At 37.7% G+C, this 24986-nt stretch overlaps 1 long non-coding RNA gene across 1 annotated transcript in view; it reads left to right on the forward strand.

The window, feature by feature from the left end:
* LOC138686427 (uncharacterized) overlaps positions 1-24986 on the forward strand; it is a 297726-nt gene that overhangs the window by 135056 nt on the left and 137684 nt on the right. The window contains exon 4 of the long non-coding RNA XR_011325801.1: positions 17635-17796. This is a non-coding gene — a long non-coding RNA (uncharacterized lncRNA). The remainder of the gene's footprint in view (positions 1-17634; positions 17797-24986) is intronic.

Here is a 24986-nt window from a genome sequence, read left to right on the forward strand (position 1 = left end):
TGAACTATTCAGATGACTAACAACATCAAACTACTTATACAAAGCAAGATAAATGCGGCAAGAAAGAGCAAAATAAGGGCAGGCCACAAAGAGAAAAGGAAGAGGAAGGTAGGAGAGAGAGAGCAACAAAAGGTATCACCACCCTAGGATCCAGCAATGTTCTGTTGGTCCTGTTGATTGCTGGTGTCCTGGTCTTCTCGGCTGGGTGGTAGGGGGGTCTCCCTGCATGTTGACCTGGTGATGGACGTCTCCCCATGTGTCAGCCTGGTGATGGAGGTCTCCCCCACTTCTGTTCCCGATGGTGCCCTTTTATGCAGTCCAAGTCCCCAAAATCTCTCCCCAGTTCTAACTTGAGTAGTCAAGGTAACAGAGACCCATGCGACGATCATGTGGTGTCTCCAGTCCAATGCGCATGTCTCCGCGACTACCTGCTGAACATTTGCACCTGCGCCATCAAGATTGTGACAGATTGTGTCAGGCTGTGGGTATCGTTGTTGGGGTACAGGTAGACTGCAGGGCTCTACTCTGTTCTTGTGGTTTCCTTCATGCCAAGAAATGATATACAGTCTCGTGGTTTCCTTGGTACCAAGAAATGTTTAAGACAAATGTCTGACCTGTCCCTTACATAATCTTACTTGTGATTTTCAAACTCTGATTTCTCAGAAGATTTAGGAATATGTCTGATCGCAAATTTCAGATTGGTGACTCTGTAAGACTACCCACATTGTTAAGGAGACTACTTCTATAGAATCATTTAGATTGGAAAGGACCTGAAATGAAAGATTGAGTCCAACTATTAACCTAACACTGCCAAGTCCACCACTAAACTGTGTCCCTAACTGCCACATCTACACATCTTTTAAATACTTCCAGGGATGGTGACTCCACCACTTCCATGGGCAGCCTGTTCCAATGCTTGACAACCCTTTCAGTAAGAAATATTTCCTAATCTCCAATCTAAACCTCCTCTGGCACAATTTGAGGCTGTTTCCTCTTGTCCTGTCACTTGTTACTTGGGAAAACAGACCAACACCCACCTGGCTACAACCTCCTTTCAGGTAGTTGTAGAGAGTGATAAGGTCTCCCCTCAGCCTCCTTTTCTCCAGGCTAAACAACCCCAGTTCCCTCACCTGCTCCTTCACCACCTTTGCTGCCCTTCTTTGGGCATGCTCCAGCATCTCAATGTCTTTCTTGTAGTGAGGGGCCCAAAACTGAACACAATATTCGAGGTGCAGCCTCACCAGTGCCCAGTACAGGGGGACAATTGCTTCCTTAGTCCTGCTGGCCACAGTATTTCTGCTACAAGCCAGGATGCTGTTGGCTTTCTTGGCCACCTGGGCACACTGCTGGCTCATATTCAGCTGGCTGTCGACCAGCACCCCCAGGTCCTTTTCTGCCAGGCAGCTTTCCAGCCACTCTTCCCCAAGCCTGTAGCGCTGCATGGGGTTGTGACCCAAGTGCAGGACCCAGCGCTGAGCCTTGTTGAACCTCATACAATTGGCCTCAGCCCATTGATACAGCCTGTCCATATTCCTCTGTAGAGCCTTTCTACCCTTAAGCAGATCAACACTCCTGCCCAACTTGGTGTGTTTGCAAACTTATTGAGAGTGCACTCGATCCCCTCATCCAGATCGTTGATAAAGATATTAAACAGAACTGGCCCCAATACTGAGCCCTGGGGAACACCACTTGTGACTGGCCGCCAAGTGGATTTAACTTCATTCACCACAACTGTTTGGGCCTGTCCATCCAGCCAGTTGTTTTACCCATTGAAGAGTATGCCTGTCCAAGCCATGAGCAGCCATTTTTCCCAGGAGAATGCTGTGGGAAACAGTGTCAAAGGCTTTACTAAATTATAGGCAGACAACATCCACAGCCTCTCCCTCATCCACTGAGTGGGTCACCTTGTCATAGAAGGAGATCAGGTCAGTTAAGTAGAACCTGCCTTTCATAAACCTGTGCTGACTGGGCCTCATCACCTGGTTGTCCTGTACATGCTGTGTAATGGCATTCAAGATGATCTGTTCCATAACCTTCCACAGTACTGAGGTCAGCCTGACACACCTTGTAGTTCCCCAGATCCTCTTCCTGGCCCTTCTCGTAGATGGGTGTCACATTTGCTAACTTCCAGTCACCTGGGACCTCCCTGGTTAGCCAGGACTGCTGATAAATGATTGATGGTGACTTGGTGAGCACTTCCACCAGCTTCCTCAGTACCCTTAGGTGGATCCCATCCAGCCCCATAGACTTGTGTGTGTCTAAGTGGTGTAGCAGGGTGCTAACCATTTCCCCTTGGATTATGGGGGCTTCATTCTGCTCCCCGTCCCTGTCTTCCAGCTCAGGGTGCTGGGTACCCAGAGAACAACTGGTCTTACTGTTAAAGACTGAGGCAAAGAAGGCATTAAGTACCTGTCCTGGTTTCAGCTGGGATAGAGTTAACTGTCTTCCTAGTAGCTGGTACAGTGCTATGTTTTGAGTTCAGTATAAGAATGTTGATAACACTGATGTTTTCAGTTGTTGCTCAGTAGTGTTTAGACTATAGTCAAGGATTTTTCAGCTTTGCATGCCCAGCCAGGGCACCTGACCCAAAGTGGCCAACAGTGTATTCCATACCATGTGACGTCCCATCTAGTTTAGGAACTGGGAAGGGGGGGGCAGGGAATCGCCGCTCGGGGACTGGCTGGGTGTCGGTCGGCGGGTGGTGAGCAATTGCCCTGCGCATCATTTGTACATTTCAATCCTTTTATTACTACTGTTGTCATTTTATTAGTGTTATCATTATCATTATTAGTTTCTTCTTTTCTGTTCTATTAAACCGTTCTTATCTCAACCCAGGAGTTTTACTTCTTTTCCCGATTTCCTCCCCCATCCCACTGGATGGGGGGGAGTGAGTGAGAGGCTGCGTGGTGCTTAGTTGCTGGCTGGGGTTAAACCACGACAGGACATTTCAGCTTGAATGACCTGTTAGAACCTAAAAGGCTTTGGCAGAGAAGTTGTAAAGTTTGAATTTGCAACTGTATTCGCTTACTATAATTTGCTGTTGAAGTGTTGTGTTATGACACATGTTATGTTAATTAAAGTGAACTAAGATGGCTTCTTCTTTACTTATAACGTGCTGGAATTTGTAAAAGGAGTAAACTTGTTTGAAAACTGAATGCCAGCATCTTCTTTAGTCTGGTATAATGACACAACATATTATTACTTAATGGTTAGGAGTTAATTATTAATGTTATTTAAAGTTCAGAAATGTATTTCAGATCCATCTGATCTGAAAGCAAAAGTTAAAAAGCAATATTAACAATACACGATTGCCTCCATAGAACAGTATTTCAAGGGAAAGTCAACAAAACAGTCACAAAATTTTAACATGTTCTTGTTTTGTATTAAATTTATCCCCTGCAGTGTAATATAAACCAGAAAGGACAAAAGTATTGCTATTCTTAGTAGTGCAGAGCACGTGTCTTGTATGTGTCTCCTTATTTAACTGATTTCAATGACAGTTATTTTAAAAAATGGTACATTTGGAGTCATAGTGGGTTAAGGACAAATAAAGTGGAAAAAAAGTTAAATACAGCCAAACTACTGCCATACAAAACAATAAGGTTGTTTAAGGCTTGAATAATTTTATTATTGAATAAATAGGAAAAGTCTAATCTAAATGAATGAGAAAGTCAAAAAAGACTTTTTACAAAAGTATCTGTTAGGACTGAGGCAGAGTCCATATCAGTTACTCAAACAGGTCACTGCAGGCTGTAATGAAGTTCTCCAGTCACATGTTAAGGTAGCCATCAGTTTACTTGTGTATTGTTAGAGGTTTTATATTTAGCATATGGTTTTGTATTAGGGACATAATACTCCAATTACCAAGTTGTTATACTGAAGCTGTATTTTGTTATATGTAATTACTATTAATTCATATATTTGAGAATTTAACTTCTTGGTTATGAAAAATCAACAAAATTTGTAATTAGTGTAGCTGGAGACAGATTCTTATCATAGGAGCAGTCAATTAATGGTAACTCAATGGAAGCATAAAAGGTATTTAAAATACAGAAACTTTATAATCATAAAATGTGCAAGCAGGCAGAGTGGATTTTGTGTATTGTATATTAAGTTGATCTCCTGCTTATATAAAGAATTGATCATTATGCATTGAAAAACAAAGATTGTGTGCTTACATTTCATTGTACTGTGCTTACGGCACCTGTGCTTTCTAACAGTGGATGTACTCGTGTCCTGTCCTGTCTTGTGAGGCCAGAAACTTCTCCATTGTGGTATGACTAAAGGGTGTGTTCTTGCTCCTCCTGTCTGGCTGCTCGCTGCATTTTACTAAGACAGAATAGTGTCCACTGTCAACTTCAGGTCCTCATGGTGAGCTCTGAATTGCAGCCCTGTGATGTCGGGGTGTGCAGGTATAACTCCACACTGCTTGTCTCTTGTCGTGGTTTAACCCCAGCCAGCAACTAAGCACCACGCAGCCGCTCACTCACTCCCCCCCATCCAGTAGGATGGGGGAGAAAATCGGGAAAAAGAAGTAAAACTCATGGGTTGAGATAAGAACGATTTAATAGAACAGAAAAGAAGAAACTAATAATGATAATGATAACACTAATAAAATGACAACAGTAGTAATAAAAGGATTGGAATGTACAAATGATGCGCAGTGCAATTGCTCACCACCCGCCAACCGACACCCAGCTAGTCCCCGAGCTGTGATTCCCCGCCCCCACTTCCCCGTTCCTATACTAGATGGGACGTCAAAAGGTATGGAATACACTGTTGGCCACTTTGGGTCAGGTGCCCTGGCTGTGTCCTGTGCCAACTTCTTGTGCCCCTCCAGCTTTCTCGCTGGCTGGGCAGGAGAAGCTGAAAAAGCCTTGCCTATAGTCTAAACACTACTTAGCAACAACTGGAAACATCAGTGTTATCAACATTCTTCTCATACTGATCTCAAAACATAGCACTGTACCAGCTACTAGGAAGACAATTAACTCTATCCCAGCTGAAACCAGGACATGTCTCTGCATTTTAAGTCCATTTCTTGTTGAATGGTCACTCCCTGGTATAAGGCTTCCTTGCTCTGGGAGCTAGACCACACAAATATCTTCCAGGAATGGCTTCTTTGTACATAGGAGGTTATGTTAGCAATAACAAGGAAGAAAATCATCACCAGTGAGTGATGGGCAGAGGTAGTACATCATACATTTTCACTGTAGCAGGAGAGATCAGAAATGCTGATTGTGATACTGGCAAAACATGGTTACACACAGAATAGTCATGGGTATGGGTGCGTGTGTGGCCTACATATAATGCACACACTGATAACCTCCCCTTTTTTCAACTTTTGATTTGACCTTGAAAATACTTTTGTTTATTCAGGGTACTCACACATAGAATGTTACTGTAGAACAGACCCCAGGATGCCTGCATGCTGACACGCAAATTTATATAAGTTGCATGTTGTTGTGCAGAGTTCATCTCCTCTGTTCAGTGATTTCACAAGAAATCCCTTGCATCTAACTGCTCGAAAAGCAGAAAAACTAGTGAAGTATTCAGCATGGTCTGAATTATTCAGCATGATGGATTAAATGAAAGACGTGGTAGACTGATTTTTATTGTAAAATGAAGACAATCTTTGTAAGATTTTGTCTTCCTCTACTGCTTGTGCATATTGTGTAATTTAAAATATTATGAGTCGTTGATGGTGAGCTCTGTAGCACAGGTAAGATGAACATTAGTGTCAGAAATTTTTAAGTATGGCAAACAATTGAAAAAGTTAGTGTTTCAATAGATGTTTTTTCTGATATTTGCAATGGCAATATTTTGACACTGTTTCTAAACAGTAAGTAGCAGCACAGGGTTTGTTTTCCCCAGTTGGCCTAATCCCTTTGAAAATAATCAAAAGACCCATTATTAACTATGAATAAGTTTATCTCTATGTAAAACAGGGTTTTGCTGTAATTCCTAACAAGCTGAAGGTTGCTTATCCTGTGTTGAATATAATCTGTCATCCAAACTGTTTTTAATGCATACAATTTTGGTGGGCTGCTGCACAGACTTCCTAGCACTGTCTGGGACCACATTTTTTGCCTTCTTTGGAGTTATAGATTATAAAACTACAAATGCCCTTAATCCAAGTTTTGTTTTTCATCTCGGTACTCTGTGATCAAATAATCTCTTGGCCGCCTTTCTGGGAAAATAACATACAGTGTAAACTTTTGGAGATTCTTGTGATATTAAAAAAAAGGGGGAAAAAAAAAGGGGGGGGGCGTTCCAGCCCTTTAACTACTGGTTCTTTTTCTGAACTCTCCAAATTCCTTCCTAGATTGTGGATACAAAAATAGATAATCGTATTCTAGCAGTGGCTAATCTAGTACTGAATATTAAGACACTACTTATATTTCCATTGATATTGTCAACGCCTCTGTTCGTAAGTCTAAAAATTTCATTAGCCTTTCTGGGTAGATTTTTGCATATTATTAAATGATTAAACACCACAAACTAGAGAGTGTTGCGTATTATACTCATAGGCTGACTAGTCAGCATATTTAGTAGACATTTCCAACTATAAACAAAGGTCTCTCTTGATCTTTGTTGTGTATTTAGAAGACACCTAAATGCTTGTAAATAATCAGAAATGGGCAGAATGATTTATGCCTGGGATTCATGTACCTGCAGTTTTATTGATATTAGGTTTTATAGACAAGAAAGAAAAAATTAAAATTATATTTTTTAAAGGGTCTTCTGGGGAGGCACGCCTTTCTACTACCCATTTAATATTGTGCAGGCATTTCTCATTTTGATATCTGAAGGGAATTTCAAAATACACTGATTAATCTCATGCTATGATTTGATATCTTTTGCTTCCTATTTCTTATCTATGGACTCTCTGAGCTTACTGGCAATGGCTCTAAAATAATTCTAAAAAAATGCATTAAATACAAGAGGAAAAAAAAAAATCACACAGGCACCATGTTGGATACCAAATTCAGAGAGCTGGGGTCTTAACATAGTTGTGTGTCCCTTGGGGTCTTAACATAGTAAGGCTTCTCTAACAACACCAATTTGAATAACTTTTCTTTTTATCTGTATGACTGGTGCTGCAACCCAGGAAACAGCAGAAACAAAGTAAAAATATGTATACCGGGGGTTTACAGTTTAGCTGGTAGGCTAAAATGTATGTGTGTGGAATAAAGCTTTGGTTTAGGAACAGATATTTTAAGTATGTGAATATGGTGGGGGGGGAGGGGAGCTGAAAATTTTCCCTATTCACCCACAGACTGCTATGCAATGACATTATTTTCTATTATTTCAGTAGCAAAAATTACACATTTCAGGGATTTTTGAGAGGTGGTTTGTTTTTCCTGAAAAGTAGGTACTGTGCCAGCAACTTCTTTTTATTTCAGAAGTATGAGAAGTGAAATATGAAAATGAAAATGTGAACTATGCAGTGAAAATCTAATGCATAGAAATTATAGTTAAGTAAATGGCTAGGAAAAGAAGTTGACTAAAAGTGATCCTCTTCAAATTCATTGAAGTGATTACAAATAGGCTGCTGAAATTAAGAAATGTAAATATTCTAACATCATGATACAATCATTGAAGAGTCCAGTGCCTAGGACCTAGTCAGAATAAATTTGACAGCAGGAAAATCATTAGTATGTCTGGGTACTAGCACAGTGTGTGCTGTCCAAGCCTCTGCTCTGTTCTTTATCACTACCAAAACTAGAGCTAAGTGATGAAAGTGGTAAGGAAGGTAAACTTACTTGGGGGGGAAAAAACCCCCACCCAACTTCTGTGTAAGAGCTGGGTTTAGGCCACCAAAAATATCTATGATTTTGAGTCAAGCAAAAGATGCTGCTATTTCATTTCCAGTCTGTATATTCTAAATTTTAGATTTGGCCGCTGAATCAAAATCCTGATTTTCTGTTGAGAGCTGGAAGCTGGAACTTGATTTTAGCTACCACAATACTTTTGCTTTTTCAAATTGCTGCTTCATTTAGTCTCTTCTGTTCAATGTTCATGGTGGTGTTCATATTATTGTGCCTCTTTTGTTCAAGGTTTTCTGAAAGATGGTTCAAGATTTCTGAAAAATTCTTATTCTAAGTTTTTAACATGACCTTTTGCTGTTCTAAGCAGGCTTCAGTTCTTCACTTCACTTTATTTCCCTGTTCCACACTACGTAGTTAAACTTGCATAATAAGAAAACAGTCTGAAGCCTTGGGTCCTTTGTGCCTTTTCTGGATAGCTTTCTTCATTAATGTGAGTTGAGTGGCACTGTCAAAGAGGAGGAGGCTCAGTGTTGAGGTTTTTTTTCTTTAAATTGGATGTGCTTGAGATGTATTACACTAGAAATACTATTATGTTTCACCCCCAAATAAAAGTTTTTGCCCTTGAAACGAGTAACAGAATTCCTACTGATGGCTAGAATCTTTTCATAGGAAATGACAGAGGAACAAGAAAGTGTATTAGCAGATCATAGGATGATTGAGAGACAAATTTATTATCTATTCAGCAGGATATTTCACAAAGAATGAAGTACAATTGTACAAAGAATTGGTGAGAATTTGTCTTGGGATACTGTGCCTGTCTGGCTGCTCAAGATCAAGCAATGTGAATTCAAAGAAGATTGAGCGTAAAGTGCTATTCCTTTGAGGTTAAGAGGGAATATATAGCAGGGAGGATGGGGGAATAGGAAATGTCAGAGGGAGGGAGACTTAGGGTGTTGATACATCACCGAAGCGTGAATTTTGTTTTACCTCTTAATGAAAATTAAAAGCGGGAACTGCTTGTAAAAAATACTGTTACCTGAGATCCACACAGTGTGCATATAATTTGAATATTATAACTATGGAAATGGATTTTCTAGATGTAAAAACTTGAGCCAGATTTCATTATTATTATTCACATGAAATTTTCTGCTCATGAACCTGTGAAGTGACTTCAGCTTTTGCAGATGTTTTTATACTGTTAAATATTTGCATAATGTTTTTAATAAGTAGCCTTTAACCTATTCATTTGATCATGAGCTGTTCTATTTGCTCACTTGCTATTAATTATTTTATAGTGTGTAACTGGTTACTTAAGTAATGTGCTATGGCTTTTCACTTGATTGAAATCTTATAGATAGTGGTTTGAATAGCATTGAGCATTAGTCAATAACCAGTATTTATATAGAGAGAGCTATGTGGTTTGGACAATATTCATGTGTTTTACATAAAGAAAAATTTTTTTTGTCATCATGAGTACAAGTAGAATATTCTTTTGAGCTTTTTTAATAGGTAAATGTTGTCCATCTAGCTTGATCAAAACAAATTTTGAAGCTCTTGAACAATTTCAAAGACAGATCAAGGTCTCAGAGTTAAGTTTCTGCAAGTTCTGAAAATCAGTGCCCTGCAAGTGGAAGGATGCCATAACTAAATACCGCTGGATACCACTAAAGGAACTACAGTTGCAACTGAGTTCCTTGGCTTTTCTGAGACACAGCAGCTAGCTCTCCTAAAGGTTACTGCAGAAACATGCAACTCTGAACAGACCTTGATCCATGAGGTTGTTCAGCCTTTCAGATGGGTAGGAAATTTTGGAAGGAACAGGATAATAGAGAAATTACGAGTCAGAGGCAGTACGGCTGCCAAGGGGTCAGGTATAAATAGCCATCAAAAGTTAGGACATGCGTTTTCAGTAAGGGCGGGTTTCATGTTTTCTGCTAAGGTAGGATCTTGAAATCCTACATGCCAGGTAACATAAAAACATGTACTGAGGATTAAATCCCTGCCCAAAGGAGTTTATATTTTTAAGGTAAGAATAGAAACACAACATGTAGATACATTGAGTATGTGAGGGAAATAATTAGAAAGTTACAATTAATGCAGTAAGAGTTAAATGCAAAGCATAAATGGATGTGAACAGAGTAACTAACTGTAAACAAAGTCAGGTTACAAAACAATGCAAATTTATTAATTCCCAGAGGAAACAAAGAAAACTTGCTGCTCTCCTGTATCTATTATCTCAAGGAAATTATTTCTGTCTAAAACTGAATCAGATTAATAGAGCTGTGTTTCTTAACAGGAGGTTATGAATCAGAGTATACTGAATGTGTCTGTAGAGAAGAATTACTCCATTATATTTAAATATCATGTCACCTGGAAATCTGTGTAGGTATATAAAGATACCAGCCTTCTCTCTTACTGTCCAATGTTAGGACATATACTTATAGTCTCCTATCATGCTTATTTTGCATTGTATTATTGTCTTTTATAGATTCTTTTCCATTCTCAATGACTATTTTTTATTTTTTTAGCATTTCTAAAAACCAGTGACATCTGCCCAAGGGATGCCTCTGTTAAACTAAGCAGAGCTGATTTCCTGGCGGAATTTGTGAAGGACAAGAATAGTTGGTGTTGATGGGGTGTTTTCTGGTTTTGTGGGAGTCATTGTGCAAAGGTATATACAGACCAGAAGGAGCAGAAACAATAAAGTAAAATTAATACCCCAGAATCAGACACTAAGACAAGAGTAGAATATAATTCAGAAATCCCTGTCTCCTGCACAAAACTATGTTAAAGATATCTGAATGTTATGTCCCATGGATGGTAATAATTGTTTAAAAATAAAAATATTTCCTTTTTTTGGGTGATTTTAAAGATTATTAAGTGTATGGGGGTTTTTCCTATAAATACATTTAAATTTGTTTTTCTCTAGCCATAGTCTTTTCATGGGCTTCCTAGTAAATAGTGTGGAAACAAAAATGGCTCTTTTTGATACAGGAGAGAATAGATATTTTCTAAACTCCATGTATTTTAACTGTAATTATACCTGCAAATTATTTATCTGGTAGACAGAGGAGTGAACTGAAACTGTTGTGGTACTGTGACTCTAAGTGCAGTCCAGATCAGTTTTGTTAAGAGCATTTTGCTGGGCTTATTTCTTTCTAACCTTTTTGCTGTTTTCTGACTATGAAATATGGCAGTGTTTGTTTTTCACAGAGTAGTTCAGGCTGATCTAATATGCTGAGGCCTGTGCTGCACTAGCTCTTAGTTTGTGTTAAACCTTCGTGGTTCAAGATCTGCCTGTCCAAAAATACTGGTAAAAATATATGTATTATCTGTGAAAACAGTACTGAATGCAAGATAAGAATAAAGTAATTCAAATACATTTCCCCTTTTGGGGGGAAGCTGTAGCGTTCGCTGCATATCAAGGTGCCGCGATTAGATCACTGGTCGGCCCGGACCAGGGAAAGAGACAGATAGCACACACAGTGCGAGCGCCAACTTCCGCCTTTTATTGCGCAGTCAATTCCTTTTATACTAACAAGGATAGGCGGGATTACAGACACATCATAAGGCTGCGACTAACCCTCTAACTTTCCGTGACATCGCGAGATCTTCCGAACGCCGAACCCTACAGGAAGCAAAGATTTCTTTGCCAGTTAAAGACAGGGTGGAAGCTTATTATGGTTGGTTACTCAGTCATATACATGGTAGCAGTAGAGGTATCTCATGACAATATTGACCATGGCTGTGCATCTTGACTTGTGATGATTTACATGCTTTGCATTTAGAGTGGTCTGTCAAACTGACACCAGCTGAAACTTAAATGGATGACTTGGTATGTGTATGAGAAGTTGATTTGTATCAAAGATATTGATCTAAGCTTTTTCAATCAGGGAACTGTTAAGTGGTACCTTCTTGACACATCTGCTGAAGTTAATAAATTCAGGAACTTCAGTGCTGCAGCAACAATCAGAAGACAGTCTTAGGCTCTCAACTGCAGGCTGTATCAAGTAAACTCACTAGACACATTCTTCCAAATTAACCTAATAACATCAGACTTGGCATGCGCATTCCCTTCTGTTCAAAAGGAAAAGTATAATGTAAAGCGCTACTTGTTCTGTGGAAAAGCAGTAATGGGAAATTGATGCTAGTGATTACTGTGGTAGTTGCAACTTTTCTGCTCCCATGGTGTTAAAATCGAGCTCCAAGCAAAGTAGGAGCTGGAGAACAAGAGAAGCCAGAAGTGAACAGTAGTATTTTAAAGGAATAAGACTGCCTCTTCTTGTTTGGGTGTTGATGGATTACTAGCGGAAAACTCAGCACAATTTCACAGACTGATGCTGTGATTCCATGTGGTGTTGTGGTCAATACTGTCAGTTTGGTCTCCTCAGTGTTATTTCACAGGGGGAATGAAGTGTCGTAGCTGGTCCTGTTGAAAACCAGCAGAAACACAGCTCTGAATTAGTTTGTTATCAAATCCCTTTTTCAATGCAGTTTGTCAGCAACTAATATTGTGGGTTTTGGAATATTCTGAGGGAACTAAGCAAGAAAACAAGTTTTGCTGCATGAGCCAAGGTCAATGGACTTTAACTCATATTCTCTAAGCAATAATGATCATATTTTAAATGATTGTTATGAAAAGTATCAATGCTCTGAATTGAAGTTACAGTAACTTTGTTACTGATGCAGATGTGCATAAATGTGTCCTCTGACAGATTATGATCTGCTGTTGTTCATGGGAGTCAATGGCAGAGCAATCATTTGTGTTTTGTGCCAGAAACCTTAAACTTGGAGAAGTGCTTGTGTGTTATGGTAAATTTCTAATAATTACTTTGACTCATTCTTGGGCTTCTCTGAGCCTGCTTCTTTGATGCGTTAATTTGCAGGGGAAAATGTCTTTACAATGAATGAGATACAGAAATGTGATTTAGTAAAATAAGGAATCATTTGTTGAATATCATTCTCAGCAGCCCATCATTGATCTGCATACCTTTTAGATAGGTACAAGTGCAACCAGTAAACTTTATTTCGAATCTTAATTTTGTGCTTAACTTATTTAAAGTAACGTAAAAGAAACTGAGGGATAGAAGGAAATTTGCCTGGTGATTATAGGAAACAACTCATTCAGAATAGATCCAAGGTGTCTGCTGCAGGATGTTGAGCAACAAACCTTGCTTGGTTTGTATATGAATCAGAAAAGTATAAATTAGAAGCAAACTGTTTAGCAGATGTCCAGAAGCTTGTAAAGGCTTTCAACATGATTTGATCCAGAAGAAAGTTAAATACTTCTATGTTTCTGAGTTACTGTATAGCTAAGAAAATATTTTTATTGCATGTGTACACCCAAATTCTGGTGTTATTATTCAAGACCTTGCTGCAATAAACATTGTTGTTATCGGAAGCAGTGTTTGCAGGAAGAGACTATGGGAAGGTTGGATATGCTTGTCCCCAGTGTTGGCCTGTAGTTTCCTTCCAGGAAAAAAAGCTTTGAGAATACTGACATCAAATTAGCCAGAGCTTCCCTAGCTGAGATGCAGGAAAAGCAGAGAGAACAATTTTGTTAGCCTGCTGTGAATATAACTTTCTTTTCTATTTGGATGTATGTTTCTGTTACAGAAGCTACCTTTGTAGCTATGCTGAAATCTGAGCTATAAGGAATTTGTTAAACCTTTTAAAATGCATGAATCGCTGTGGAAGTATGGGATGGATGTGTGCTACAGAAACAGTTCATAGTGGACTGATAGATATTGCTGCTATTCACTGTGTGGTGGGAATTTTTGTGCCATTGAAGATACACTTTCCTGCATTTAAGCTATTAATCAGCTAGTTTTATGCTGTTTTTTTCTTTTTTTATATTTTGTTGGACTCTAACCATATTAAACACATACAAATACGTTGCAGAACCAAGGCAAGAATTGTTCTGAATTAAACTTGGCCTCTCAGTTCTTGTAATTCATCCTTTCTTATATGACTTTATAATGAAGATAAAAGCATTGAAACTACCTTTTCCTACAGTGTACCTAATGTAGAAAACTTCATAAACTCTGTTGAAGTGATCAGGAAAGTAATTGCAACTCAGCAGTGATATGCCTGAATGTCTTACCTCCAGTTTATCAATCTCCTTTTTCCTCTAATTTCTTTTTTCCATCAGCTGAGAAAATATTTGAGAAATGTAGGTGTGTTCTCAAGCTAAGCAGACTTGTTTGTCACCCACAAAACCCACAACTGCTTGAATTTGATCTGTTTTTGTGATATAAGCCCAGCATAATTGTTTTAATACACTATTGTAGAGATCCAGAGAGAAACTTCCAGTGAAAAAATGAAAAGCTTTCCTGCGCTTAGAAGTGCTAGTGTCTTAAGAAGTTCTGAGGCTAGGCAATTTAAAAAAAAAATTTAAAAAAATCAAAATAAGCCATAAATAGTAGGTGGGTTTTACACAAATATACTAAATGAGAGTTGAAGTCCACCAGCTGCAAAATAAAATATATAATGAGGAGCTATGGGTATATCTGACTCGAAAATAACTCTGTAAACCTGCTATATTTTTCAGCACTTCAGAGAAAGTAGTGTAATTCCCTATTGGCAATGACAGGGAATATTGCAATTAGCTGATACTTTAATGTTATGAAAGTAAATATTCACATGTATCTCTGGTTTAAAAGAAAATAATTTCATTACTTTATTTTCAAGTATTGGTGGTTTGGGCCATTAACTAAACAGTAGACTCTTCCCATGCTCTGATTTTCCCATTTATTAGCTGGCATATTCACATAATAGCTTAGTCATTGCAGTGCTCTGTTGCATAATTTTTGATTGATAAGACTTCAAGTAAAGCATGTTTTTGTGTTTTGAGTGCAGCACAATTTCCTTGAGTGTGTCTGTAAATGCCCACTTCGACATTTTAAGTAGACTGTTTTCAAAGGGAGATTCAAGCCCTTTAGGAAAGTTTAAAATCAGACATATAGATCCATGTTTTAGTAGATTTCTAATACATTATATTTTGGAATGATTGTTTATTGTTGTATTGTGGTGTTTGTGAAGTATTGTGAATTTTAACACAATATTTTTAATGTGAATGCAGTGTGTTTTGCAAGGGGTTTTTTTCTTCAGTATATGTAGGTATCTATATTGTTGGTAGTTTGATTAAAAAAGGTGGGGGGAAGAGCAGTTGGACTACTTTGAGGGCTTTTGCATTTCCTAAAATGTTATGTTTATAGTCTTGAATACTTTCTTAAATTTATTTAGTGATATGAATGATGTGAAAGCAGCTTTTAGTTCTCTCCTGTGTTCAATGTTTGCTCCCTAGCACCAAGTGCCGAAAAAGATAAGGGCATGAGGTGAAAAGCCCAAGATTGTAATGGGATGGCTCAGATGTGGAATGGCAATTTTCTGGAGTGTAGAGTAAACATTAAATAAATGAAAAGGATAATCTTAGAGTCACTGGGAAGGGACGAACTCTTCAGAGGAGTATTAAATGACTTGGGAATGAATGAATTGTACCACTGTCACCTAAACCAAATACCTCTATCGTCCAGAAAAGTAGGATTTGATATTCATGTTTTTCCTCTTCTGTAAGAAGGCAAATTTTAAAATGCCTTTAAGAATTAATATTCATTAATTACCAAGTGACAGAAGCAAATTCTAGTATTGTGCAATACTAGCGTTAACTTTGAAAATCCTTGGTTCTATAATAAAAAAGAGAAATTCCCATAGATATTTTTGTCTGTTCTAACCTCAGGATTTTTAAAGACATCCAATGCTCAAGGTATTTAAATAATAAAATTTGCATATATTTTTTGCGATCCTACCTCCTTTTTCCTCTCCTTTTTTCTTTCTCTTTTGTAATTTCTTCAGCTTCAGTTTACTTGCTGTTAATATCTAGTGAAACAGTTCTTTCAGATGTATAATGTGAAACCCGTATTCTGCACAGTCACTCAATGTTGATGAGAATAATTGCAATAGGATTGCTCAAATTAGTGAGAGTTGCAGAAGTGACTGCTTTCTAATCCTGAATCAAGATCAAGCATTGTATTCCATATATTTGTTTACATTTAATTACATACAAATAAGACTTAGGCTAGGAAATTCCCAAAAAGAGAAAAGTGTTAAACTATTCCTGCTGCCTCTGCATGTGGATTGTAGCATCTTTCAAACACTTACTCTTTCATCAACTTTGGAAAATTGAAGTTTGGATTTGAATACTTGTCGTGGTTTAGCACCAGCCAGCAACTAAGCATCACGCAGCCGCTCACTCACTTCCCCCCCCCTCAGTGGGATGGGGGAGAAAATCGGGAAAAGAAGTAAAACTTGTGGGTTGAGATAAGAAGGGTTTAACAGAACAGAAAAGAAGACACTAATAATGATAATGATAACACTAATAAAATCACAACAGTAGTAATAAAAGGATTGGAATGTACAAATGATGTGCAGTGCAATTGCTCACCACCCGCCAATCAACACCCAGTTAGTCCCTGAACAGCTATCCCCCGCCCCCACTCCCCCCAGTTCCTAAACTAGATGGGACGTCACATGGTATGGAATACACCGTTGGCCACTTTGGGCCAGGTGCCCTGGCTGTGTCCTGTGCCAACTTCTTGTGCCCCTCCAGCTTTCTTGCTGGCTGGGCAGGAGAAGCTGAAAAATCCTTGACTTTAGACTAAACACTACTGAGCAACAACTGAAAACATCAGTGTTACCAACATTCTTCTCATACTGATCTCAAAACATAGCACCTTACCAGCTACTAGGAAGACAATTAACTCTATCCCAGCTGAAACCAGGACAATACTATAGGTGAGGAGAACAAGAGGGACACCCACACATTCATGCATGTACTTCATGAGTACCTGGACACACAACTGTAATGGAGCATTCTTCAATCATTTCTCATGCCCTTGATCAGCTGATGCTCTTCCAACCTCCAGAAAGCTATACCTATGGCTGTATATTCAAGAGAATTTAAAAAGCCCTTAATTTATGAACTAATGTAAGGAAATCTTTGTTAGCAGGCAATAAGTTCTGAGAAACTAACATATGCTCCGAGGCATGATTCAAATTTTATGTTGCTGCTATGTCTGTGCTTAAGTGTTGTAACTTAATACACAAAATAATTATATTTATAACAGACACTTTGCAAATCTTTTTCTTCACATTTTTCTGTTTGACTGCTTGAGTGATGGTCCTGATTTTTTGAGGGTAAAAACATAGTGAATGTGTATACACTTTTGACATTTTGTTGTTATAAAAAAAAAGACATCAGAAATAAATTTTATTCCAACAGTACTACATGCAAGATAGACATCTAGTCTAAATATACTGGGAATATTCTTGATACTTTTAATGTGCCAAATGCTACAGAAACTTTCTGAAAGATCTAATTGCTAACCCGTATTCAGGCTATAGAAGTACTTTAACCTAGTTGTTAAAAATCTGCCAATTTATTATTTAATACTGATCTTACTGCTTGTAACAAGAAACTGAACCAAAACAAGGAGATTGAGAACACTGAAGGGCAAAGTATTTTGAGAACTAGGGTGACTGAAAAGTAGTGCTCTTTTTCTTGTAATTTTTTAGACTGCTTATACATTTTAACTACAACTTGGAAAGAACTATAAAATGCATCACTTTTAAAAATAAAATTTTAATCTGAGCAAGCCACCCATTTAGGTAATATCCATTTGTATATGCTTAAGGGATATAGACTGTACATGCAGATTTCACCTTGATTAGCAAAAAAACCCAAACCAATAAAACAATGAGGAACAAAATTAACAGATGTTTCTGTGTGGGGGGGGGGGTTGTGGTGTGGTGGTTTTGTTTGTTTGGTTTTCCCCTTCTTTAATAGTTGCATTTATTTTTATAGGTATGGAGAAATACAGCTCTGGTGGATGCTCTCCACAGAAAACATGTATTCACTCAAAGCGTGCACTGGGCACAGATTTAAGCAACAAAGATTTTATGAAGAAGCTGGACAAACCCAACAGAACAGGAGTCTCCCAGGGTACTCCAAGACTGAAGCCTACATGTGAGTCATGTTGAATATTTTCAAAACCTCAAATGCATCAGATATAGTCTACACTTGATAAGGAATGGGAGGGAGAAAAGTGAGATCTCTATAGGGTCACAAATTTTTTGCAAAAGCTGGGGAGTGGGATGGAAATGGCAAAATTCAGTCAGGTTTCCTGAAAGTTGTTTTGTTAGGAATTCCAGGCTTCTGTAATCCACAGCCTCAGTATAACTGTTATCCATGCTGTCTTTGAGGTTTGCACTGTGAAGTTAATGTAATAGATTCTGGGAAAGCTTGTACAGACAACCTCAAGGCAGGAGCGTTGCATCTTCAGGTACTTGCAACCCTTGTTGGTCTGCGGAGGAGTGGATTTTCAAGTTTTATTCGAGCTGAGACCTCCAGCGTGTTTATAATGTACTTTTTGCTCCAGGTAGGATGTAATTTTTTTTTTTTTTTGTAATTTGCAAAAGCTTTGCTCTCAATCATCCTCTAAATACCTCTGCAAAATGAGGGCAGCACAGTTTCGGGAGTGATGACTGTAATAGTGTAATAAGGGGAAACAAATAGGTGAAACTGTGCGAAGTGTTTAAAGGAAGTGAAGAAAAATAGTTCTCATGGGGAGGAGTTCTTGGAAGAAAACCATTCTTTCCCAAAGATATCTGGCTCATTGCAGATAACCTTTCCTTTGACAATCTGGAAAGGATCTTTATGCCCCACAGGAAGCACTGTATTTTGAAAGCTTTTCTGAGCTCAGAGGATACTGAGATGCTGTCAATACACAAGTAACTATATTGTGTTTATTTACATTGAAATGGAGAGGCAAGGCAGAAAGCCATTATCCAGGGCTTTGAGGAGAAGCATGCAGGACCAAGGAAACTTATTCTCAGTGATGTGAAAAGATTGTATGCTCCTTAGTGACATCACCTAAGGAAGCAGCGATGACTTGGTTTTAATTTTCTAGCATTCACACAGGAAAACCTCATTAAAGATGCCAATGCTACAGACAAGGTAAAAAGTTGGATATCTCACTACCTGACAACTAATTTATCTGCTATTGATTTATATGCATGGCACATTTGATCTACAATGTAGATTGTAGATCAGACTTCAGTTGCTTATGCTGTCACCATGCAGTCTATGGTGGAAAAACAAGCACTCCTATAAAAAATCTTTTGAGTTTACAGATCCTAGTAATAAATAATTTTGTTGGACTGATAATAGACAATTATGATCAGCATAGGTTAGCTTACCAGCTCATTCCTTGGCAAAGGCTTTGATTGTATAATTCTTTCTGTCTGTTGTATCGTTGGAATATTGAACTACAAATCGACTCATGTTCAAAATCCATCTCATTCAGGACCCTACTTCTCTGGGACTGTATCCTCTGCTTACATCTCTTCCAGTTCTCTGGCAAGCCTAAATGTCGTATGTTTTTGGTGCTAACTGGGATAAGGAACCATTATGGAAGTTGACAACTATCAAGCTCTCCAGGCTGTAAAATGCTTGGCTTCAGTCAGCTTCTTTAGCAGTTGGTTTCCCTCTTTAGTATTTTGTGGAGATCTCTATCTGTTTTGATGAAACTTGAGAGGAACTAGTTGCTGTGGCTGTTTAAGGAATCAGAGGTGGCTGTGGCAAATATGAAGAACAGGTCAAAATTGGTATATATTCATTGCTTAGACTCAATTCTTGTTTAATCTAGAGGAATTTCTCCTTAAGTTTTAATATCTATTACCCTGAATTCTATTTAATAACAAATGCAGAGGTTGTAAGTCAGAAAAGATTATTCTGTTTTTACTGAGAAAGACTAAGTTTAGGGAGCTTAAAAGAGCTTATAGCTTTTGTCTTAAACATTTGCATTAACCATTGAAACTACAATTCTGAACTATGGCCCAAGTTTTGTTTTGGAAGTGCTATGACCCATTTGGAGAAGTAAAAAAAAAAAAAGTATAATGAAAACTATAGTGACTTTTTAGGTGGAAAAAAAGGCTAAAGCTATTCTTTGACAAACTGGCAGAATGGCTGATCTGAATGCTGCACTTGGCTTTCCACATATTCATATGACTCTGGTTTGTACCTCATGATAATGTAATCGGTGCTAAGTAATTTAAGAAAGGAGATAGCTGCTGCTATGTGCAGCTGTGATCTGAAATCACAAGTTTGTCACCTTACCATCACTTAAATAGTTTCCTTACTCCAAAAATTTGGCCCACAATTCAGTGGTTCTATTCAAGAAATAAGATAACACTCATTATAATCAAGGTGAAGACAAATTCTCTAGCTGACTTACTAGTAAAAATTTGAAGATTGGACTGAGTTCTGGGCTCACTAATACTCAAACCTAGTCTAGTCTTTGAGCAGCAAGCTGAAAGCTGGCTGCTGTTTAAAACTATTTGCATGCTCTGCTTAGTAACCTGGTAGCAGTCCTCTCATTTGCATCTCTATTCCTTTCTTAAATGTGATGACTAGGTTACATACTATTCTGTGGTGTGGGATCTTTGACACACTACAGATGCAAATGTTTAACTTTTAAAAAAAAATTTCATGAGACTACTGTGTGTTAGTGATCCTGTATTTCAGCTCTTGCGATCTCACTGTACAGATTCCAAGTTAATTGAACTGTTTATTTTTGGAGATTATTTGGATGGAAAAAAGTGTTCATTTGATGTGTATAGATGAACAGAGCAGTATGAATTATCCTGTGAATCCTAGTCATTTTATCCTTATAAAAATTAAAAACTGGATTTCAGTAAGCTCAATTTGCTTTCATAGAAATTTAATTAGTTTTTGAAAACTGGTAAATTGGAAATAAACTTTCTCCCCTTCTTAGAGCACTTGTGAATATTTCACAAGCATAAAGGCTAACAGAGTGCTGATGCTGGTGCCAAATATGTTTGTCTGAGCCAAGCATAGCTCAAATTCATAAGAGCTTTCCAACTGCTCAACATGTTCCTTTTCACATCCATTTGACGTTTTTCTGGCTTGACTTTGTTCTTATGTGCAAGTATTCTCTGCAGTCTTTAAAACTGGCAGTCTCACAATGTTGGACAAGTAAACCTCATGCTTGCACAGTTACAATTAAAAGAAGTTCATATGTGTTCTGTTCTACAATAGAAACCCAGATGTACAAGACCACGCAAGTGTTGTCAAAGGAATAGTCTAATATATTTTTTCCCTCTTATCTCTATACCAGAAAATACATTTATGCATCTGCTCACACTCTAGTTAAATTATCTTCTGGTTCTGTTTAACTCTACTCTTGCCCCATCTTTTTTTTAAAGGAGCAACCTAATAAAGTTGTTTATAAATTCTTTTCTCAAAAGACTAATTTAATCTTTTAGTATTATATTCTCCTATTCACACAGGATCAGTACAAGGCATAGGTACAATTTGAGCTGTAAAATCTTGGCCTCTCTGAAGTTGATGGGAATTTTGCCAGTGAACAGTGGCATCAGGTTTTCAACCAAAGCATTTGGACAAATTTAAATCATGCCTAGACCTTGTGCAGTTTCTCTGCACAAAGCTAAATATCTCCTAGATGACAGAGTAGTAAACTAACATGAATCCTGACACGTACTGGTTTCCAGCAGATGAGACTGGAACCCAGCAGAACAGAATTCTAAATGAGTATTTTAATTATTTTCTTGATTTTTTTAATGCATGGAGATGCCATAGGGGTGGGGGGGATTACAAATTTATGTACATGTAAATTGGAAGAAATGTTTTCTTATCTTTTAACAAGAATCCTCTTAATGTTTTATAAATACATCAACCTTGTCGTAGCTATCATACTTACTGCATAAGAGCTAACATTAGTTTATAGCAGTGTTGTTAGTATGTGCCATACTTTCAGCTGAACTTTAAAATGACTTTAATGTGGCTTGCACTTAAAGTAAATTCCCTTTATTTTTCTGTTTTAACCTGGGGCTTTTTTTTTTAATTTTAATGGGAGTTAGAGAAGAGAACTTTAATTGAACTTTGTTTTTTTACATTATCCCTAAATAAGTCTAAATGGTGCCATGAACAATATTAAAGATTTTCATCTCTGATCTGTTTTACAGACAGATACTGACAAAAAAAGCATTTTCAGGTACACTTAGGAAGTGCAATACATGCATGTAAACCGCTATTATTAAGGTATAACAAATGCAGCCCACTGGGTCAGGGGGGAGTGAGTGAGCGGCTGCATGGTGCTTAGTTGCTGGCTGGGGTTAAACCATGACACTATTTAACATAAATGCACAAGTGTTTTCAATAGTGTTGCTACAGTCAGTATGTATCTTAGAATACAAACTTGGGCTTAAGCTACTGAGTATGAAGCTCAAGTTAAAAGATATTATGTATGTATATAACTCCTCACATATTAAAAAACTGCTTAGTATGACCCTACTGTATTTTCCCTATACCTGTTGTTACTTCCAAACAGGCAGTAATGGTTCTTCAATACTGGAGTTGTACCACCGGTTTAGCCTTCCTGACTGCTGTAATTCTCTGAGTATGTAAAAACTAGTTCTAGATCATTATTTTTAAAGTAAGATTAGATGTTCAGTATAGGACATTATTTGAAAGAGAAATTTTCTCATTGGGGATGCTCATATGAATCTTGGACTTCCCAAAACATGCTTCTGTAGGCAAGTAAAGTCATGCCATTTCACTTTTGCTAACCTGAGTAAGCTCTGGCTAAATAACAAAATGTACTGTTTAACAAGCTTTGTATTTTTTCTGATTTTGTGCTTTGTTCACCAGATGAATGAACTAGAGCTCATTTAATTGCTTTTTACTCCAAGGTTTACAGTGGAAGCTTGCTCTTTTCTGACTGTTTTTTTTCTGCTTAGGCTATGAAAGTATTTAATTTGATTTACTGCCTGGCTGTAAATGAGGGGTTCTTGCTGTAAATCATCTGTATAGACCCAATGCCTCTGAAATTTTCCTCCACTGACTTGAATCCCCCAGGTTTCCTGTCACGTATCTCCATAACCTCTTTGGTCTGACGCAGTTTGCAATATCAGTCACCAAAGCTGAAAGTATCACTTTTACTCTTGGAAAAAGTACTACATTCTGTGTTAGAGACAGCCCTAAATAAATCCATGGCACCCTTCTAAGAAAACATGTGAGCTGGGCTTCTTCAATGAAGTGCTCAGGTTCAATGCAACCAATTAGGATGCTTTTGTAGCTGGACATAGTTGGTCTGTAAATGTTGCCTAAAACAGTTTTCATAGAAGTCTTAAAAGGCTGTTTCAGTGACTCTTCCAAGACTCTATCATTCGTTCTGGAAGAAGCAGTTACATGCAAAATTCCTAGGACCTTCTTTTCTAAAGCAGTGCTGTATAACCTGCTTTCTCTGCACAGATTTATTGTTGAAGCTTACTTGAAGGTAGCTGTAAATTCCAGTGATCCTTAGCCTGTCTGGATAAATGACTTGGAAATAAGAATAAGAGCTTTTGGTCTGCATCCCATCCATACATGCAGCACTCTACTGCTTGTCACACTTTATTGTGCCATGCACCATTGTCCCTGTTACCTGTTAAGAATTGTCATCAGTGTTGTCTGATTTCTTGTTTCCATTTTGGTATAGTAGCACAAGCAGGCAGTCAGTCTGGGAAGATGAAGCATACACAACCTCAGTAGATACTTGGCTGGTTTCTTCTCACTGATGTGAACTTCTTCCCACTCCAAGTCCCATTCACTCAACTACCTCTCCCACAACTTCTTGACAGTAGAGTCTTGTTAGAAGCTTTTTTTGATCAGTACAGGAAATCAGTAACTGTAGGCTCCTAAGACTATAGGGTTCTAGCAGTTCTTTACAGCACGTCAGATATGGGAACAGACGAAAGCAGTAAGAAACAAACCTAACAGCTTATTATATGTTGCACTTTTAATTCATGGTTTAAAAGCAAAGCTACTGAAGTGAATAATTTACATTTAGATATCAGATCAGGCTTCAAAAATCAATAGAAAGTTTTTCTCTTCCTGTATTAAAGACTGATTGTTTTCCTCTGGCATTTGCAAAGAGGCAAAGTTTTAGTAAAAATCTTAACTGAGAAGAATGAGAAGTAATGCAGATCTGAACCTTAATATTGCAGTTCAAAACTGCATCCTCTTTCATGTAATATTGGAACAGTTTTATAACTTCTGATGAATTTGTGGAGTTTCTATGTTCCATTCAATCCAAACTCAGCACAACTGAAAAATGAATGAAGAATGCCAGAAAAAAATTAAGGAAGAGGTTTTGGTGTGCAGCATAATATAAAACCCTCTACATTTTATAAAGCTTTAGGACACCTATTCACTTTAAACATTGATGATTATTTAGAAGGACTTTTGTTGATGGTTGGGGAAAAACTTCAGTTGATTGATAATGAACATCAGTATAGATGTTTAATCTGGCAAACTACTCTTGATTCTTTATTTTCTGAAGGTGTCAGAACTTTTTGTAATTATCATCTTGATTTCTAAGCTAGTTTAATGTAAGTATTTCCTGTTATTGATTTCTATTCTTGATTTGAAGGATGAATGAAAGTAATTTAGAAGAGCTTTTGATTAATTGCTGTCTAGTTGTGCTATGCACTTTGTATAAATAGACTGTCTTGTTCCTCTAGCTCTTCATATTTGAAAAAATGCCAGTGAAATAGTATTGAATTAAATGTAATTATTAAATAATATAATGTAGACATCAAAAATCCATGCAGAATGGTTGATCTGTGGTAGTTAATTTGTTTGCCTGTAACTCATTTCCTATAACTATTTTAAAACAGTCTATCATGAAGATTCAGGAATCAGTAATGATAGGAACATATTTTCAAAGGCTTGTTATTGAATCCTAAAACTAGGATTTTCAGGTGTAGTAATTCTGCTCCTTCTAAAGATTTAACCCATGTGCTTGAGGCTATGATATCTTTTGGATGCAAGTGTGCTTCTCCTACTGGAATCAACATATTACAGCATGCTAAAAAGCAGAATTAGTCACGGAAGTATTCAGTTTAGGGCTAGATTTTTTGTGTGTTATTTAACCTGCTTTAGTACAAATGAAAAAATACCCTACTCCTTGCACAGTGTGGGGTGGGCTGGTAAGATCTTTTGCAACAAGAGGTGAGTGTGTCATGGAGTCAAAGTCCAGAGTGCTTCTAAACTAGTCCCAGAGTAATTGCTGTAACACATACCCTTGTGTGAATGTTATCATATGAGCTTCAGAATGAGCACTGCATGAATCA

This window comes from Haliaeetus albicilla, chromosome 8 (assembly GCF_947461875.1).
Source record: "Haliaeetus albicilla chromosome 8, bHalAlb1.1, whole genome shotgun sequence".
In the NCBI taxonomy this organism is placed as follows: Eukaryota; Metazoa; Chordata; class Aves; order Accipitriformes; family Accipitridae; genus Haliaeetus; species Haliaeetus albicilla.